Source organism: Cimex lectularius, unplaced genomic scaffold (assembly GCF_000648675.2).
Source record: "Cimex lectularius strain Harlan isolate CLEC.00 unplaced genomic scaffold, Clec_2.1 scaffold50, whole genome shotgun sequence".
Classification (NCBI taxonomy): domain Eukaryota; kingdom Metazoa; phylum Arthropoda; class Insecta; order Hemiptera; family Cimicidae; genus Cimex; species Cimex lectularius.
The window spans coordinates 1,774,556-1,787,273 of NW_019392716.1; the positions used below are offsets into that span (position 1 = coordinate 1,774,556).

Here is a 12,718-nt window from a genome sequence, read left to right on the forward strand (position 1 = left end):
GGAAAACCTAATAAAGCCAAATTATGTTTATCATTTAATATAAATATTTATACACACCCCAGCATAATAGTGAGTGGTTCAATCTAAATCTGTCCTGTCTATCTTTCGAAGTATGAACATAAAACAAAAACTGATAACTGAATATATTTTTTGGGGAAATAACGCAATTGAACGAGAAGAGAACAAATACTCTGAAGCTTGATTCTTCGACCACCTCGTATATATTGTCTAATATTTTTTGTATATATAAAGCCACAAGCATCAGGCCAGGACAGAACGGACGAAACGAACCTTAACGGTAATAATAGTTAATCCAGTTTAACAATAAATTTACAGAATTGAGTTCAAACATATTTATTCTTAAATTGATGTATTGGATCTTCTTGAGGTCATTTACAGGTGAATAAAAAACATCACTATTGGGTTTCACCAAGCTTTCGGCGAATGTTCCGCCATCTTCAGGGCCTAATTTATTGAAAACAAATTTACATTAACAGAATTACATAAAACATCATATACTCATACATTATAAGAATAAAATTACGTACTTCACCCAGTTTTTTAAGACAATTAAATTTATTGCACATGTTTGTTGTTATTTTAAAATGAAGGTGGAAATGAATCTACATACTGAAAATAAAAAAAATAAAATAAAGTTCCTTGTACATAGTGTAAATAATTAAATTATAATTCTAATTTAAAAAACAGTTTAAAAGTTGTTTATACATATAACTTATCTGTGATAAAGAAATACATGTACCTAAGATTGAGTATTAACTTATAAAGAGGTGGGACCAAAGGATGGACCGATGAGTGTCACTAGATTTTAAACAAGACTATTTTATTTTTTATTTTTATTTTCAGTATGTAGATTCATTTCCACCTTCATTTTAAAATAAGAACAAACATGTGCAATAAATTTAATTGTCTTAAAAAACTGGGTGAAGTACGTAATTTTATTCTTATAATGTATGAGTATATGATGTTTTATGTAATTCTGTTAATGTAAATTTGTTTTCAATAAATTAGGCCCTGAAGATGGCGGAACATTCGCCGAAAGCTTGATGAAACCCAATAGTGATGTTTTTTATTCACCTGTAAATGACCTCAAGAAGATCCAATACATCAATTTAAACTACGGAGGTCGATCAATATCAACTAGAATATTTATTCTTTTAAAATGAATGTTTCAACCATAAAATCAGTAAATATTTTTTTTATTTGCCTATTCAACTAAGATCATAGTGCGTTTATTATGAAATATAATTAATAATGTGTATGACAAATTGATTAATTACAGATAAAGTCATGGGGTATGTATAAGTGCCTGATACCGTTATTACCTATAACTATTCTAGTCATATTTAAAACTTTTTTACATTTTATTTTTAATTTAATGGCCTTATCAACTATGTTAGTAAAAGAGACGACATATTATGCGTAATGTTTTTTTTTTTGGGGGGGGGGGAGATATCGAGAAAAACAGTCAGAAGCGACGGTAGGCTCGAACCCACCGTGGGGACTAGGAAGGCTATGGTCTATGTATACGTTCTACGGCTATAGGCTATAATTTATAAAACTACATTTACGTTCTGACTGTGTTTTATAAAAAATGAAAATTGTTATTTAAAGCGTCTGTTCTGATATTTGAATTTTTATGATTTATAAATGTTTTAAAGTTTATAAAGATTTTCATATATTTTTGTTTTGTCTTCAAGAAGGCTCGTTGAATAAGGAGATAAAAGCTTTTAATAGGCCGAACTTGGTTCGGGATTTTATAAAATGAAGGAATTTAGTCGTGAAACAGGGGGCTAATGAATAGCTTAGTTAGACGCCCTTCAACAGATGGCTCAACGCTTGGGTAAACATTGTCATCAATGAGGGCCCAGAAGGGACAAGGACGGAGATAGCGAATGAGATAAATTTCAATATTCAAAACAGCTCGGTTGGGAGAAAAAATAATGAAAAAAAGATTTTTAAAGAAGGAAAACAAACAAAACAAGCATGTGGAATAAAAAACAAAAGATTGTCGTTTTGACTTACTCCAGTTCTGGATCCAAGATGAAAGATGTGGTCACACGGGTGGAGAAATAAAAAATATTATCTGAAACAAAAATAATACAACTGTCAATACACATGTGCTAGAAGTCAGGAAGAGAAAACTTACGATACTAAGCGGGCCCATTAGATAAAATTTTTAATCCTTGACAGAAGAAAATTTAAGTTTTATGATTCGACAATAGGCTTCAGCGATTGGAAACGGGCGATACCGAATATTCCTACTGAACTGCAAATGGTCCTGCCGCTATCTCAAGGACAATTAAACCCTCATTGACCTAATAAGTACGGGACAACGTGTATATCGTACGCCTAAAACGTCAACAGCCTGATAGGACAAAATGGCTGGAAGAAATTTCAGGATTACGTGACGTCGGTAATACACAGCTGTATCTCCGAAACCATTCACGGATTTTGATGAAATTTGTAGGGATTATGCGTGCTGGTTTCCAGATAGTCCCCTATGAATTTCATCGGAATCGTATAAACATAACCGCATGTAACGTGAAATCCCGTCACAGCTAAGTATATCTACGAAACCATTAGTCCGAATCTTATGTGATTGTCAGGGATTATGCATTCAATTTTTTGCATGCTTATGGTTTAATAGCTGCTTGGCTATTCGATCTTATTAGGTTTTTCTTGCCAATGTGATCTCTTTTAAGATTTGTTGGTGTCTTTTTCAGCTTGAAGGCTGAGCTGTACATCCCTAATGAGTTTGATTGCTCATGCTTGTACATAAAACGCCTAATTCGGTTCCTTCGTGTGTTTCGGAACTGTATACCATATCATTGTATCTGATGTTCTCTTGATTTCCATTGAATAGTTCTAGAAAAGACTATCGTTATTTTTACATCAATATATTTGGCCGAAATTATGCTGCGTTGGAGTTCCAGGCAGGGCCCAAGTATAACGGTTTATGTAAGTATGAGGAAAAATGGTTTGCGAGAAAGGCTAATCGTGAGGCTTTCTTATTCCTTCTTTTTTTCGACAATTTCTAATCGTGTGCCCGGGGATGAAATCCCCTGCCTGCTTCCTCCTTCCCGGGGTGCTTTCACTTCTCAACTTCGGCCGCTCGGTTCCCTCCCCCTTACACTTTCAACTCGGCTTACTTTTACTTGTAACAAGTCGTGGTTATATATGCCGCGGCGCATTAACATATCGTGAGACCCGGCCGGCCTGGATACGCCGTTTTCGCACAACTTCACCGTGAAACGCCGGGAGCTGAGTTTGTCCATTTCTTACGGGGGCTCGGATAGTTACTTTCTAATAGAACTGTAACTTCGTGGAGGCATTATGACAATTAGAATCAATGCTGGAGTTTAATGCAATTATTCGCGTAGGAAAGACCGAAAATAGAAAACGAAAATATCCAGAATGCGACCCCATCATACTTACGTTTCCATTAATCGAGTGAAACCGGGCTCTTTCAAACAGCAAAAACTTCAAAAGTTGGTAAACAGATGGAAAATCGAGGTAGAACTTTTTGTTTGAGCCGAAAAATGCTTCAATATGTTATTCTTAGTAGAACTTTCGAACCATTGTAATTAATTCAAGTCTTTCACACATAAACTCTCCCCCACAATCTCTTTTCTCCCGTGCTCTCGCTTTCTACATGCTACATCTTATACATCTTCATCCACTCTCTATACCAATGCATATATTTGCTCTCACTCTCTCTCTTTCTCCCTCCCTCACACTCTCTCTCACTCTCACACATAATTGTTGTCCTATCTAACTTTATACTCTAACTTTCGTATCAATTTCGCACCCTATTAACCCTCTCTCACTCTCTCGCTCTGTCTATTTCACTCTCTATCTGACTGACTGTCTGTCTGCCTCTCTCTCACCCACTCATTATTTTTCTCTCTCACTTTCACTCCCCTCTTTCATTGCTCTCTTAACACACACACTCTCTCTCTCTCTCTCTCTCTCTCTCTCTCTCTCTCTCTCTCAGCATTGTTGTCCTCTCACAGTCTAACTTTCGTATCGATTTCGCACCCTCGCAAATTAAAATTAAATAAGTGATGCACCTCCTGACTATCTCTCTCACTCACTGACTCTTTTTCTCTCTTACTATCAATCTATTTTTTTTTACATTCTGTCTATTACCCTCTTGACTCTGTCTGCCAGCCTCTCTCTCTCCCTCTCCCTCCCGCTCTCTCTCTCTCTCTCTCTCTCTCTCTCTCTCTCTCTCTCTCTCTGTCTGTCTCTCTCTCTCTCACACTCTCTGTCTGACTGTCTGTCTGCCTCTCTCTCACCCCTCACTCTTTTTCTCTCTCACTTTTACGCCCCTCTTTCATGCACATTATTTCTCTCGTCTCTTTTTTACATTCTGTTTATTGCCTTCTTAACTCTCTCGCTCACCTTTTCCTCTCCTCTCCAAAGTTCAACGTTCCAATCGGGAAAAAATATTGTCAAACTTCCATTCTGTATTTAAAAATAAAAGGATCCTTTTTTTCACCCTTTCATGAGAACATCAGAACAGTCAAGTAATTGATCGGTAAATAATAAAAGAAGATTGAACATAAAAGATAACTGAAACAACAGTAAAGAGGATGACAGAAGAGAATAGGATATCGAAGAAATTAGTTTTTATTTCTTTTTGGATTCAATTTAAACGGCCCTGTTTTATTGACAATAAGTTTCTAAGCAGTTCTTATTTATAACAAGTTTTTCTAGTTGTCGGTTCACTGAGGAAAATAAGATAAGAATATCAATATATTTTATTTTAGTTTTACAGCATTGCTAATGCAACCTATGATCTGTTTGTAATAGTAGAAATTCTGTAAGATAAAATAAATCGTTCTGCATTTGAGTTTTTTAGATTTCAATGACCCCGTGTATATTGCTGCGCAAAACGCGAAACGTGTTCCGAATAATTATCTTATCAAATGAGGATGAGTATCAACCTAATAAAGTCGAGAGTCAGACTCATGACATTTCCTCGGTGACTTCGCGGAATGATTCATCAAATATCTAGTCCAACGATTATTATGCCCCTTACGCAATTTATTTTTGGACTCGCGATAAAAGCCAATCACCCTGTCATCTTCCTATTGTAAGGATTTTTATTTTTTCCTTCTTCAATTTTTCGTTTTGGGTCGACTTTGACCAACTGACTGATCCCGATCATTCTCTAAACTCGTGTCAATCATAGAGTACGAAACTAATATTGTATGTATTTACAATTTTTACGATCACTGGAGAAGAAATACGGTAGATAAGAAATGTTCTGGACTAGCCCTACACCCGGTTTTTTATTGGGGGCCCTATTGGAACGGCATGGCTTCAGGTAGCCATCCTCTCTCTCGTCTAAGTATATACACATATTTAAAAAAAATAAAAAGGACCCTAGTGGGTACGTCTTTTTCTGAAACCTTTAGACCGGATTGAGGGTCTGTGAGTTTCTGGGGACCGATTCGAATTCTAGTCTACAATAGACCCAAGAGGATTCGGCAAGGATTTCACCATTCTATCCAAAAGCAACGTGTACAATTACGACCCAAATGGGCAACAACCTGGAACATTCAGGAGTCCCAATACCTCCATTGAATTTTGTAAACCTGGCCGAGGACGAAACCGGTCAAGGTAAGAATTTTGTGTAGCTGAAATTTTTTGTAATCAATATGCAAATTTACTAAATTTTCCAAAATCGGACATACATTGACATACATGTAAAAAAAACACAAGAGAACTTGGTTTAAAAATACACCACCAGTTTAAGAAAAACAATAGGTAAACAACGATACCACCACAAAAAAAAAAAAAATAAAACTTTAACTTTTTAACTAATAATCGCCCGAAGATAGAGTCTGTTGATCCGAACTGTGGGTTCAAATTCCACCAGTGAAACTTTTCCACCTCAATTTATCTCAAGTAAAGATAAACCAATCACCAATAAAGTAACTACTATAGGAATGCAGTACACATCTTANAATATGAGAGAGAGAGAGAGAGAGAGAGAGAGAGAGAGAGAGGAGAGAGAGGAGAGAGAGAGGGGGGAGAGAGAGAATCAGGGACGTATTGATAGAGATAAAAGAGAAAATGACAAAAAAATCGATTAAACTTTAAATAAACGTATCAAAATAATTATGAATCAAATTTATATCAACAACAAAAAATCTGTTATTATTTTTCAGCTTAATGTCGTCCAATATGAAATGAGTTTGTCATCGTTTTTGTCTTCAATTATTAACAATATCTTTGCCGGCGATAACATAAAATATTTAGACCGATTGCAGCTATCGATAATAACATTCTGGACTACTTTTTTTCATTTTTGTTTTTGTTTCATTAATAAATTTCGATGTGCTATTTATGACAATCGAATGTCTGCTGTCGAAACTTTATTTTGGCTGGAAGAACATTATCTTCAAAATCATTTTCGGCTCTCTTTCTATTTCTTCCATCCACAGGCCATAAGTATAATCAGTCTCGAAGAAGTCGTCCGAACAGGAAAAAATGATCCTCAAAGAAAAAACGTTCTTCCAGGTGAATAAAAATGAAGGCGGATATGGAAATGGGATGCTGTGTGACCCGAATGACTGCAAAATATATAGACCCGGCGTAATCTACATCTACTCGGGACCGGTTGTCGCTAACGGGCTCTTGGAAATAAAACCGAAACGTTCAAATAGAATTGATAATTACAAATATAGGTCAACATTGCTCGTTGTACGCGGGTGCACATGTCGCCTTTCAAAATTCAAATCTCCAGGAGAGCGAGACGCCTGCCAGATGGGTCTCGTTCCATTGTGGCTCGCACCTGCCTCAGAACGGTCATCCTACCAACGACACCTGCGAACTCCTCATCCTCGGAGGGCCGCAAGTCTTAACAGTACAAGTCGCTTTTAGGCCTAAGCGTACCTGGAGTCTCTTTGAAAACCAATAAGGGACTAGAGAATAAGATTTGAAAGCTTGGGCAAAATGTGTTTGAATAGGAGGATTTAGCTCAAAACTACAGACAAAAAAAGATGTGCGACAAAAAATAAATTGCAAAAATACTCTTTAACTTGTTTAACAAGGATGTTCTATACATTGCAAATTTAATTATCACCATTGGTCCTTGGATTCTCGCTTTTGACCTACTTAAGACATGGATGGTAGTAACCATTTTCTAATACTAAACATCTTCCTGTTATTAAAAAGTTAAATGGTAAAACGGTTCACGTTAAAATAACATTTAAAAAACTTAAAAAAAACTATAATCAATGTCAAATAGAGAGACTTATAGAAAATTGTAAAGAACTTAAGGAGCTGAATCACATTTGAGCAAAATTGGTCATGACAGTCTAACGATTCTCACTCTTAGCCGATGATGGTAGATTGCCATCCATGCATTGAAGAGCAATATGGTTCACAATAAAATAAAAATCATTATAAAAACTATGTATGGTGTTTGGTAACCGTTAATTAATGATTATTTGGAGATAGTGAGATGAGGTCTGGTGTGACGTAAGTTTTAGAAAAACATTTTCTTTGTCGTGCCAACGTTTCGATCTTTATTGAGATCATCTTCAGGGCCTGGGATTTATATTTATTTATGGGATTTCTTTCACATCGCATGTATTTATATAATTTAAACAATGTTTATAAACCTCACGCCCTGAAGATGATCTCAATAAAGATCGAAACTTTGGCACTATAAAGAAAATGTTTTTCTAAACCTACGAAAACAGAAGACCGCATCACGATCTCAAAATAATCATACATAAAATATGTCAAAACGAGACATATGTTGAAAATAAAACAATTGTATTGTTACTGAGGGTGGAGAAATTTCTCTCGCCCTTTAGGTCTTCAGACAAGATCTAAAAAATCCTATATGATTGTCAAAACAACTGTTGAAAATGAAAGATGTCTAAAAAATTATTAAACATGGACAATAATCGAATGAAATATGAACACACATACATGAACTAGTTCATAAAACGTTAAAATTAATATTTTCTCTTTTTCGATTGAATAAAATGTAAATCGATGGAAGAGTGGATTCTGATGTAAATATGAAGAGGCTGTGCCGCTAACTTGGTCTATTGATCCAGGAGCAGCCACAGGTCGCGGCTCCTCCCCCAGGAATCGCCGCGGGTCCATCCAGCCTCCCAGTCAAGCGCGCCCAGGTGCCACAATTGGCCACGTTTCTGAAATGTGCAATGATCCCCGGCCCTTTTCGATACATTTTGAACCGCAGGGGTGGGTACGAGTGTCCGATTTCGAAAAGGACAAAAACTTCGACTACCTGTCGAAAACCCTCTCGGTCTCGACATTTTTCAACCTGAATTGAAACATGCCTGGAAGTGTTCTGAATTTCGATTTGTCACAGAAGGTTCTACAATTTTGACCATAGAAATAATAAAAAAGTATATAGTATATAGACCGAAACGCGACTCATCATAAACATACTAGCATTCCAATTGGTGTTCTTTTCTAAATTCAAGCCCATGCCATTATGTTTACTGAGGTGCCGAAGGGTCACTGAGAACAGGGGATGTGTACAATGCCTTAGTTCGTTTTCCCTTCAGTGCAGTTAGGAGGAGGCGTTCCTGGGCTGGAATTTACACTGGAGGGCGAACTGGGCTCCATATTGTCGAAGGCAACCTCGTCCGTTATGTACAAGAAATTGTCGAGGACTACATCCCTCAAACCAGGGATCTCGATAGCAGGGATTTTTCGATTTCTGGATGCCATGTCAGGCCTCATGGAGGCAGAGTTCTTCATCTATGTTTAGAAAACCTGGTAATTTCCCATCTGTCCCTTCTCCCATTGAGCACATGTGGGATGCGTTGGAGAAAAGGCTTTTAGGTCACCATCCGCACTAGTTGACCTGCGACAACTGAGTGCAGCGTTGTTGCAACGTGTATGGAGTGAAATACCTTATAAAATTAGTGACATCCTTATTAACAAGTTTGCTTACCAGTTGCACAGAGGTTTTAGCTAACAGTGGACATATTACGATATTAATTGTTTAAAAAAATTATTTTGTCCAGTAAACAAAATTATGTAATTAAAACCTATTATTTTGTTATTTGCATTATGCAATCTACAATAAAAATAAAAATGCTAGGGAAAATAATTACTACAAAAATGACAATATTACTATTCATGTTTGAGCTGTTTACACGATTTTTTTCGCCTTTTCTATAAATGGGACATAATAATTGACGGTCCTAGTTTGACCCAAAGCTCTAATTTCATTTAAAAAAATCTGCTGAATCATCAAAAACGGACCGCCTCTTCTCGCTGTTTTGAAATCATAGAACGGCTAGAAATGAATCAGAATTTGAAAAACCTGAACAATGAAATGATACGACAAACACCTACACATTAAAAATAAAATAAAGCCCTAATTTTTTTGTGAAATAGCTAACTTACATGTAATCTCAAATTGAACTAAATATTTATTGAAATACTTACATGATTTTTTTCAATTCACTAACCATTCAAAATTTAATCACATAAAGTAGGGCATTATCATGTAGTTCCAGGCAACAGATCACTCAATAAGATCTTCACATTTTACAAAAATAATAATAATAAAAACCTAACTTGAATATACGACAACAATAAATATATTCATTACTCATTCTGACTTCTGTGCGCTTCCATTGGAGACTTGTCGCAAAATATGTGAAGATATATGTTTATTGCTTACACTGTGATACATAAAGGGAAGAGTTTGACAATACAAAGCAAGATAAACACATGGAAATAAATTACAATATACTTGTTTCATTACTTTATTTTTATTTGTACTTAATACGTTTTAGTACAAATGTGTCATTTTATGTTTTTCTTTGGACTCGGTCACAGCATTAACACTAACGCCAGCGCTACACCAGGTGGACTTGTCATGAGGAATGCCAATGCTGGTACTCAGTGAAGGATTAAGGGGCCAAGAAGTCTCGAGGCCATCGTCGATAAGGGCAGTAGTGTTAGGAAAGATCGAAAGCTTGGTATGAAACTTTTGGAATCGGGAACGGATCAGTTCGTTGGCAAAAGGAACATGATAGTATACTATACAAATATGTAATACAATATGATTAATATATCACACCCTAGCACTAATGCCAGCACTGCACCGGTAGAACCAGGCTTTGAGGAGCCAGCCATTGCTGGCACTCAGTGTATATGATTGGAGGTCAAGGAGGTCCCGAGGACATCGTCGGTTGAGGCGACGTGGTGGGTTGTCAGGATGGGAATGAGTGGAAAGAGCTCTAGCAGTATGGTTAGAAAGGTTGGTGTGGAAGGTTTGACATGGACCGGATTAGTTCGTTGACAAAAGGAATGTTGAGGTCGTTGTGGATAGTGGTTTGGTGACGTAGTAAGGAGCTTTGACAATTTTGTCTGAAGACATTTGATTGGAAGGATTGGATGTCGATGGTTTGGCAGAACCCCACAGTTCCACTCCATATGTCCAAAGTGGTTGCAGTACAGTAGTAAAGTATGAGGTTAGTTACTTTTGACGGACAACACAGATTTCGGTCCTTCGTGTCTTTGTAGTTGGTTCAAGTCTTCTGTTGAGTTGTAATGTGTAGAGATTCAACGTCACTCTGCTGTCTAGATATGGTTCAAAGTATTTGACTTGAATAAAAATGTTAGAATTAAATTAGGAATGTTAGATTATAACGAGTAATAACTGTTTATTGTTGTTACTTAGATTATCTTAACTACTGGTTCGCAATTATTAAACAGCATATTGCCTTGTCTTTATTGATTTAGGGTGGCCTTCTTTTGATAGACCAGACGGTAAATTCTGAAGTAGACCGACCTTGCACCTTTATTTTGTATAAAACGGCCCAATCTTGATGACACCTTTACAAAACTAAACGCCATTAGCTGTCATGATAATTTTCCATGATCAATTGGAATATTATCAGGAGTAGATGAGTGTTGTGGTTCAATACAAGTATCGTACACAGAAATGTGCACAATGCCTAAATAATATTAACAAACTATGTATCGGTAATTCTCCGTTTGAGGAAGAGTTGTGGGGCAATTGTTCTAGGCACAGCCTCTCTCTCCGTGCCACACCCGTCCAATAAAAATCTATAAATACCATGTAGAAATAAAGTTTACGAGGCGGGGGCGGTGTCTCGTCGGAAAATGTAGGACAGGGGTCGAATTGCAGCATTGAACGTCGGAATAATGAAACGGTCGGCCATTGTCGTTCCGGGTAGGTGGTGTATCGGCTCCGTGGAGTAGGAAGGCCGACCGGGAGGACTCCAATTAGGTCCGATTTCATAAGGTTGGAACTCTCGGACCTCTTTCACTCCAATCCGGCCTTTCCCAATTCAGGTTAACCGATCCGCCGAGTCCTTTAACCTCGTTCGATACCGACATTATAAGAGGATTATGCCGATCGGACATTTTCTCTCTTACCCACTCTCGCTTAGTTTTCCATTATTACACAAAGAATCAATAAGTAACGTTCAAACGTCTAGGGCAAACAAATATGAACTAGCCAATCTGTCTAATCATCTAAACACTTCCGATTACAAAGAAAATACGAAAAAAAAGATCATCATCTAAACTCCTCAAAAATGAATAGGGATATTGTCAATTTTGTAATATTTCCTTTCCCTAGCATTTTTATTTTATTTGTATTATTTGCACAATGGAAAATAACAAAAATAAAAGGTTTTAATTCCATTAGTTTTGTTTACTGGGCACAATATTTTTTTTAAACAATTAATATTTAATTAGCTTTGGGTCAAACTAGGACCGTCAATTATTATGTCCCATTTATAGAAAAGGCGAAAAAAATCGTGTAAACAGCTCAAACATGAATAGTAATATTGTCATTTTTGTAGTAATTATTTTCCCTAGCATTTTTATTTTTATTGTAGATTGCATAATGCAAATAACAAAATAATAGGTTTTAATTACATAATTTTGTTTACTGGACAAAATAATTTTTTTAAACAATTAATATCGTAATATGTCCACTGTTAGCTAAAACCTCTGTGCAACTGGTAAGCAAACTTGTTAATAAGGATGTCACTAATTTTATAAGGTATTTCACTCCATACACGTTGCAACAACGCTGCACTCAGTTGTCGCAGGTCAACTAGTGCGGATGGTGACCTAAAAGCCTTTTCTCCAACGCATCCCACATGTGCTCAATGGGAGAAGGGACAGATGGGAAATTACCAGGTTTTCTAAACATAGATGAAGAACTCTGCCTCCATGAGGCCTGACATGGCATCCAGAAATCGAAAAATCCCTGCTATCGAGATCCCTGGTTTGAGGGATGTAGTCCTCGACAATTTCTTGTACATAACGGACGAGGTTGCCTTCGACAATATGGAGCCCAGTTCGCCCTCCAGTGTAAATTCCAGCCCAGGAACGCCTCCTCCTAACTGCACTGAAGGGAAAACGAACTAAGGCATTGTACACATCCCCTGTTCTCAGTGAACCTTCGGCACCTGCTGTCAGTAAACATAACAGCACTGCAATTGGTGTTCTCTTCTAGGAGCTCGCTTCATCATATTCTCCTGAGTTGTTGGTGACGGGCATCTGCTGTAGGTCGTTTCAAAGGGGCAAACGATTACGAATCGCTTGTGTTGATCAAATCCATGTCAAAACATCTTGTACTTCATTTAGGATCTGGTGGGCACTATGCAAAGTGTTCGGTCTTGCAGTAATGACAATAAATCTC

At 36.9% G+C, this 12,718-nt stretch overlaps 1 protein-coding gene across 3 annotated transcripts in view; it reads right to left on the reverse strand.

Moving 5' to 3' along the window:
• LOC106664328 (protein roadkill) overlaps positions 1-12,718 on the reverse strand; it is a 132,871-nt gene that overhangs the window by 65,141 nt on the left and 55,012 nt on the right. For all 3 annotated transcript variants that reach the window (XM_014389968.2, XM_014389965.2, XM_014389969.2), the window contains one exon: positions 2,044-2,104. The gene's annotated coding sequence lies outside the window, so the exon portion shown is untranslated. The remainder of the gene's footprint in view (positions 1-2,043; positions 2,105-12,718) is intronic.